Source organism: Piliocolobus tephrosceles, chromosome 4, assembly GCF_002776525.5.
Source record: "Piliocolobus tephrosceles isolate RC106 chromosome 4, ASM277652v3, whole genome shotgun sequence".
Lineage (NCBI taxonomy): Eukaryota > Metazoa > Chordata > Mammalia > Primates > Cercopithecidae > Piliocolobus > Piliocolobus tephrosceles.
Window position 1 is genome coordinate 16,735,305 of NC_045437.1, and position 6,599 is coordinate 16,741,903.

The following is a 6,599-nucleotide window of genomic DNA, read 5'->3' on the forward strand; positions in this document are numbered from 1 at the left end:
AACTGTGGCTCAGAATCGATATCACTCAAGACGTTTTTGTTAACATGCAAACATTCAAAACTGTATGAAGAGCACTAAGTTGACATCAGTTTGAAAGTACATTTGCATTCTTTGGGACCTTAGAATGCATCTGCATTCTTGACATTCAGCTATGTCAAGGGGATTTCAAAATAATTCCAATTTGGCACAATATAGGCCTGGCTCTGTTACCCTTCCCTGGCACAGATAGGGGACGGTGCATTTTCCTTTCCTAGGTGCCAAGAGCTCACTATTGTAAGTGGAAGAAGACAATCATTCAATAGAATTGAATCAAAAAAATTAAGAGTATCTTAGGTTGAGTAGTTCCTTATTATTGGTTGTAATGAGCAAAGAAATGTGTACCTTCTTACCTAGGAGAGGTCACAAAGGCAGAGTTGCAGTGCCAGGGAAATTAGTGCTAGTGGCCCGAGAAATACTCGGGAGCACATGCGTCCCATGAATTGGCACTTCATCCTCTGCACTTCTCACTCTAAATCTCATTTTATTTTATTTTTAAAAATTTTTTTTGAGACGGAGTCTCGCTCTGTCGCCCAGGCTGGAGTGTAGTGGCCGGATCTCAGCTCACTGCAAGCTCCGCCTCCCGGGGTCATGCCATTCTCCTGCCTCAGCCTCCCGAGTAGCTGGGACTACAGGCGCCGCCACCTCGCCCGGCTAGTTTTTTTGTATTTTTTAGTAGAGATGGGGGTCTCACCGTGTTAGCCAGGATGGTCTCGATCTCCTGACCTCGTGATCCACCCGTCTTGACCTTCCAAAGTGCTGGGATTACAGGCTTGAACCACCGCGCCCGGCCCCTGAATCTCATTTTAGACCTCTGAATTTTGCCAACACCTGGTCAGGGAAATTAGATAGTCCTACATGGGCTTTTATCCTCAATATGGCAGATAAATTGAATGAATGGTGATCAAGGATATTAATAACTTAATATATATTCATAGCTTGGGCTAAGGGTTTTACAGATATGAGCTCACTTATTCTCACAGCCACCATATATTGTGTCAGTTAACCTGGACTAAGTAATGCCTCAGTTAAAAAATAGTCCCCAGCTCTCAGAGGCTCACAGCCATTCATGTTCACTTCTCGCCCACATGCCAGGTCCGTCATGGGGCTGTGTCACGGAAGAAAGGGTAGCACGTGGGTGGAGATTGGTAGTCTTGAGGCAAAAAGAAAGGAGCGATGGCAAGCCAGGAGCTAGCTCTTGAATTTCTGTTCAGATGTGAAACACATCACATCTCCCCTCAATTCAATGGCCAAAGTGAGTCACAGGGTCCCTTCTGACCTCAATGGGCCAGGGAGGTTTTATCCGACTACATGGAAGGGCATCTCAAATCCCATGGCCACGTGTGGTATCAGTGGGTGGGGAAAGCACAATCCTCCACCAGGGAGGGGCAACAAATGTGTTGGGTAATACAAACCCCCACAGATAGATACTGTTATTCTCCCACTTTACTGGTGAGGAAAATGAAGCAGGGTAAGGATAGCGTCCAATTCTCCAACTCTATAAACGAAGCAATATCTGAACACCTAAAAGACTGTATAGATTTGATCTAATTCAAATGCAAGCAAAGCAAAACAGAACAAAAATACAGTGTCAGTGACATAATCACACAGAAGCATCAGAATCAAACCCTATATGTCTTTTTTTTTTTTTTTTTTTTTTTAGTCAGAGTCTCACTCGTCTCACTCTGTCTCCCAGGCTGGAGTGCAGTGGCACGATTTTGGCTCACTGCAACCTCTGCCTCCCAGGTTCAAGCAATTCTCATGCCTCAGCCTCCCGAGTAGCTGGGATTATAGGCAGGCGCCCACCACCACACCCAGCTGATTTTTGTATTTTTAGTGGAGATGGGATTTCACCATATTGGCTAGGCTGGTCTTGAACTCCTGACCTCAGGTGATCCACCCACCTCAGCCTCCCAAAGTGCTGGGATTACAGGCGTAGGCCACCACCCCCGGCCTATATGCCACTTTTAAAAAAAGAACAAAAATTAATTTTCACCTGAATTTTCAATATCCCAGGATGTAGTTAGGGGAAAAAAGAAATCAAATGTTAAATTCTCTATAAGGAAAAACACCAAGAGATTTCTTTTTCAAAAGAGCCAATCTAAGGCTGGGTGTGGTGGCTCACACCTGTAATCCCAGCACTTTGGGAGGCCGAGGCAGGCAGATCAGTTGAGGTCAGGAGATCCACCTGGACAACATGGTGAAACCCTGTCTCTACCAAAAATTACAAAAGTTAGCCAGGTGTCGTGGCACATGCTTGTAGTCCCAGTTACTCGAGAGGCTGAGGCAGGAGAATCGCTTGAACCCAGGAGGCAGAGGTTGCAGTGAGCCGAGATTGCGCCACTGCACTCCAGCCTGGTGACAGAGCGAGACTCCGGAAAAAAAAAAAAAAGTTCACTTAAAAGTCATCCTGGGCTTATTACTTATTACACAGTGGAAATTAGCCAAGCAGGCGACACTGTGTTTTTTTGAACAAGCCTGCCACCTTGTGGTTATTTGGAAAACCAGACTGGCAAAATCAGGGCTCTGCAGTGCCTTTGCATCCCCACATACTTATTGAATGTCCTAATGTCACAGTCACCAAGCCCTGTTCTAGGCTCTGAGCTTACAGCAGTGAATGAAATGGATAAGGAGCCACACTATTCTGAAGTTCGTGTCTCATAGCATAAGAACTCTTGTATCTAAGTTAGTATTTGGAAACATATCCCACCTTCATCAACCTCTTAACCTAATAGCCTACCTACATGCCAGCCCCTCTTCCCTATCATTCTCTGTCCTGTAGGTGGGCAAAATGCCCCTGTTCCTATGAAGCCCATCCCTTCCCTGTTTCTATTCCCTGGACCCAAACACACCTTGCCTTTTCAAGGACTTCACATCTGTATCCGGCCCCTCTTCCTCCAACATTCAGCTCCCTGGCCCTTGCATCCCCGTCAGCATATACACACGCTCTCAAAGCCTTCATTACAAAACCTTTTCCGTAACCTAAACTTCTCTCTAGCTAATGCTGCATTTCTCTGCTTCCTGTCATAACCAATAAAACTTCTGGAAAGTTTCGTCTGTGTTCACTGCCTCCATTCCCCTCCACTCGCCTTAGCCCAGGGCATCTGTTATCAACACTCCTCTGCAACCTGGACAGCAGGGGCCACACACCACCCCCATCCGCAAAGCGCCCCTCGGTCCTCACCCCACTCTGTCCCTCAGCACTGAACACAGCAGACTGCTGCCCTTGCCTCTTCCAGCAAGCCTTTGTGGCTCTCAACCAGCGGCGCCCTGTACCCGCTACCATCCTCTCCTCATGATCTCAGGGCTGGCTCTCACGGTCCAGCTCTCCTCCTCCTACACTCCTTCTGCGAGCCTTCACTAGAAAGCAGCCCCTTCTGAGAGGAAGCGCTATCTGGAGCGAGCTTATTCTTTTTACCCCTGATGCCGGCAAGCCCTGCATCTGCCCTGTTTATTGCTGAATACTCAGCACTCAGGAATAGCTTCCAGCATTTAGTAGGTGACCCAAATTATGTTTAGTTTGCATATGTTTAAAATTCATGTTGCAATAGTGGCCACCCCATCCTATCCTGGTGTAGGGGTAATCTGGCATTTCAAAAACAGAGGCAGAAAGGCGTTGAACTGACAGGAGCAGCATGTTTGGCACCGAGAAGATCCTTTAACCTCAATGTGTCCTAGATTTCCAATTCATAATATGAGGAAATTGGACTACAGTGGAGGTGACAATGACATATCAGCTTTGGGGTGAGATCAGATTAATTGACAGTAGAATCTGGGGCATAGTATTACGGAAAACTTTTTAGCCACAGAAAGAATGCTTTGATTGATTGATATTGATTGGTTATCAATATCTACCCCAATGTGGGCGGGACTTGGCTATGTATTTTTGAACATGGTTTCTTTCAGTTCTAAATTTTAAAGAGTGTTTTAAAAAACTTTTCAAAACTTTGTTGTTTCAACTGAATTATTTTATTTTATTTTATTTTTTTGAGACGGAATCTCGCTCTGTCACCCAGGCTTGAGTGCAGTGGTGCGATCTCGGCTCACTGCAACTTCTGCCCCAAGGTTCCAGCGATTCTCCTGCCTCAGCCTCCCAAGTAGCTGGGACTACAGGTGTGTGCTACCGTGCCTGGCTAATTTTTGCATTTTTAGTACAGACAGGGTTTCACCATGTTGGCCAGGCTGGTCGCGAACTCCTGACCTCAGGTGATCCACCCATCTCGGTCTCCCAAAGTGTAGAGATTACAGGCATGAGCCACTGTGCCCAGCCTCAGTTGAATTTTAGATTTGAATTAGACAAAGTTTTGAAGGGTTCTCAACATGTAGTGATATAATAAAAATGAAATCCAGACTCAAAATTATTAAACTGCAGTCTTCAGGAATTAATCTAACTGAAAATAGATCTGCATCTATTCATTTAACCAGGATTCATCTGCTATCCTATATCATGAGGCAAAAGTATTATATTGTAGAATATTAAAAAATGTCCTATTCAGAAAAATGTCCTGCACTAAACCTGGCATTTATGCTGCTTGCTATTTCATTTCCTTTTATCTCTGTGCCTTTTAGTTGGCTGACATTACTTGCTTTCTTTCCCCCATTTTGCTTCTCTACAAGGAGATAATTCCGGACTACATTGGCAGATATTTCAAGCTATATTTCAATTACTAGGATATTGTGAAATTCATGAGATTAAAATAAAATAAACCTCAGAAGGGAGTATAAGCCTCTCCTAATGGAAATCAGGAGTAAATTCAAATTGTCATCACCTTATGTCATAAATGTTTTGAGGGGATGTAAAAAACAATGAAATGTATTTAAATAAATGAAAGAATGTACAGAGTTAACCTTAGTGAAAAGAAAAAGTAATGATTTGAGAATGTGGAAATATTCACATGAAATTCTGTACATGACATGTTAAAAAATTAGAGAACTCTTTTTTTCTCCATTTATTTGTTGCTCCTAGGTAATTTCCTAAGGTAGACAAGATAACACATATTAAAGCAATTTGAGTTATTTGAAAGGAACCTTCAAACTCACATTATTATAGTTTAGGAGTGATTTTAGCAGGAGCAAATTATTAATGATATAGATCAGGAATGGCCAAACTGCTTCCCTTGTGTCAAGAGTAACCGGCTACGTGTTATGTAAATAAAGTTTTATTGGAACATAGCCATGTCCATTTGTTAACACATTGTCTGTGGCTGCATCGTAGTACAGTGGCAGTGGTGGATAGTGTCAACAGAAATCTCATGGCTTTCAAAGCCAAATATATTCACTATTTGACCCTTTACGAAAAATTTTGCTGACTTCTGCTCTAGATTATCAGCATCTCTATAGACTCAGAATTTTTGAAGGCATGGACTCTGTGCCGAAACTTAATTTTCCACTGCTTTTAAAAAGATATGTCAGCCGGGTGCCAGGGCTCACGCCTGTAATCCCAGCACTTTGGGAGGTCGAGGCGGGAGGATCACCTGAGGAGTTTGAGACCAGCCTGGGAAACACAGTGAAACCCCGTCTCTACTAAAATACAAAAAATTAGCTGGGCGTGGTGGCAGATGCCTGTAATCCCAGCTACTCGGGAGGCTGAGGCAGGAGAATTGCTAACATTTGCAGTGAGCTGAGATCCACCACTGCACTCCAGCCTGGGCGAGAGAGCAAGACTCCATCTCAAAAAAAAAAAAAAAAAAAAAAAAAAGTTAGGGCTGGGAGTGATGGCAGCTCACACCTGTAATCCCAGCACTTTGGGAGGCCGAGGCGGGTGGATCACCTGAGGTCAGGAGTTTGAGACCAGCCTGGCCAACATGGCGAAACCCTGTCTCTACTAAAAATAATTCCAGTTACTTGGGAGACTAAGGCATGAGACTTGATTGAACGTGGGAGGTGGAGGTTGCAATGAGACAAGATCGAGCAACTGCACTCCAACCTGGGCAACAGAGGGAGACTCTGTCCAAACAAACAAACAAAAAAAAAGGTCAGTACTTTTGAGATTATCAGTTAATGACAACATTAAGAAATATAATGACACGGTTGGGCCTGGTGGCTCATTCCTATAATCCCAGCACTTTGGGAGGCCAAGGTGGGGGGATCACCTGAGGTCAGGTGCAGATGTCAGGTGCCTGATCTTCCAGTTCGGATCTCCTCCCGGTATTCCCCAGAAGCCACTTACGGTGCTTCGGGGTGGGCTCAAGGGGTTGCTGGGTAAGAATTGCCCTCAAAAGTCCTCCTGGCCCAGGTTGCCTCTTCTTTTCTCTGTGCTTCCTGCCTCTGGTGCTTCCCCCCCAGCAATTTGCAGGGGGAAGAAACCTTGCACAGGTTTTTTAAAATGGGATTTTTCAATTTTTTAAATTGACAAGTAAAATTATACATGTTTATGATGTATACAACATGATGTTTTGATAGATGTATACAGAAAATGTGAAATGGCTACATCAATCTGTTTAACACAGGCATGGCCTCACATAGTGGCTACAGCTAGTAACAATATATTGCATACTTGAAAATTGCTAAGAGAATAGATTTTAAGTCGTCTCATTCTTCAACAGATTTGAAACAGCTACTAA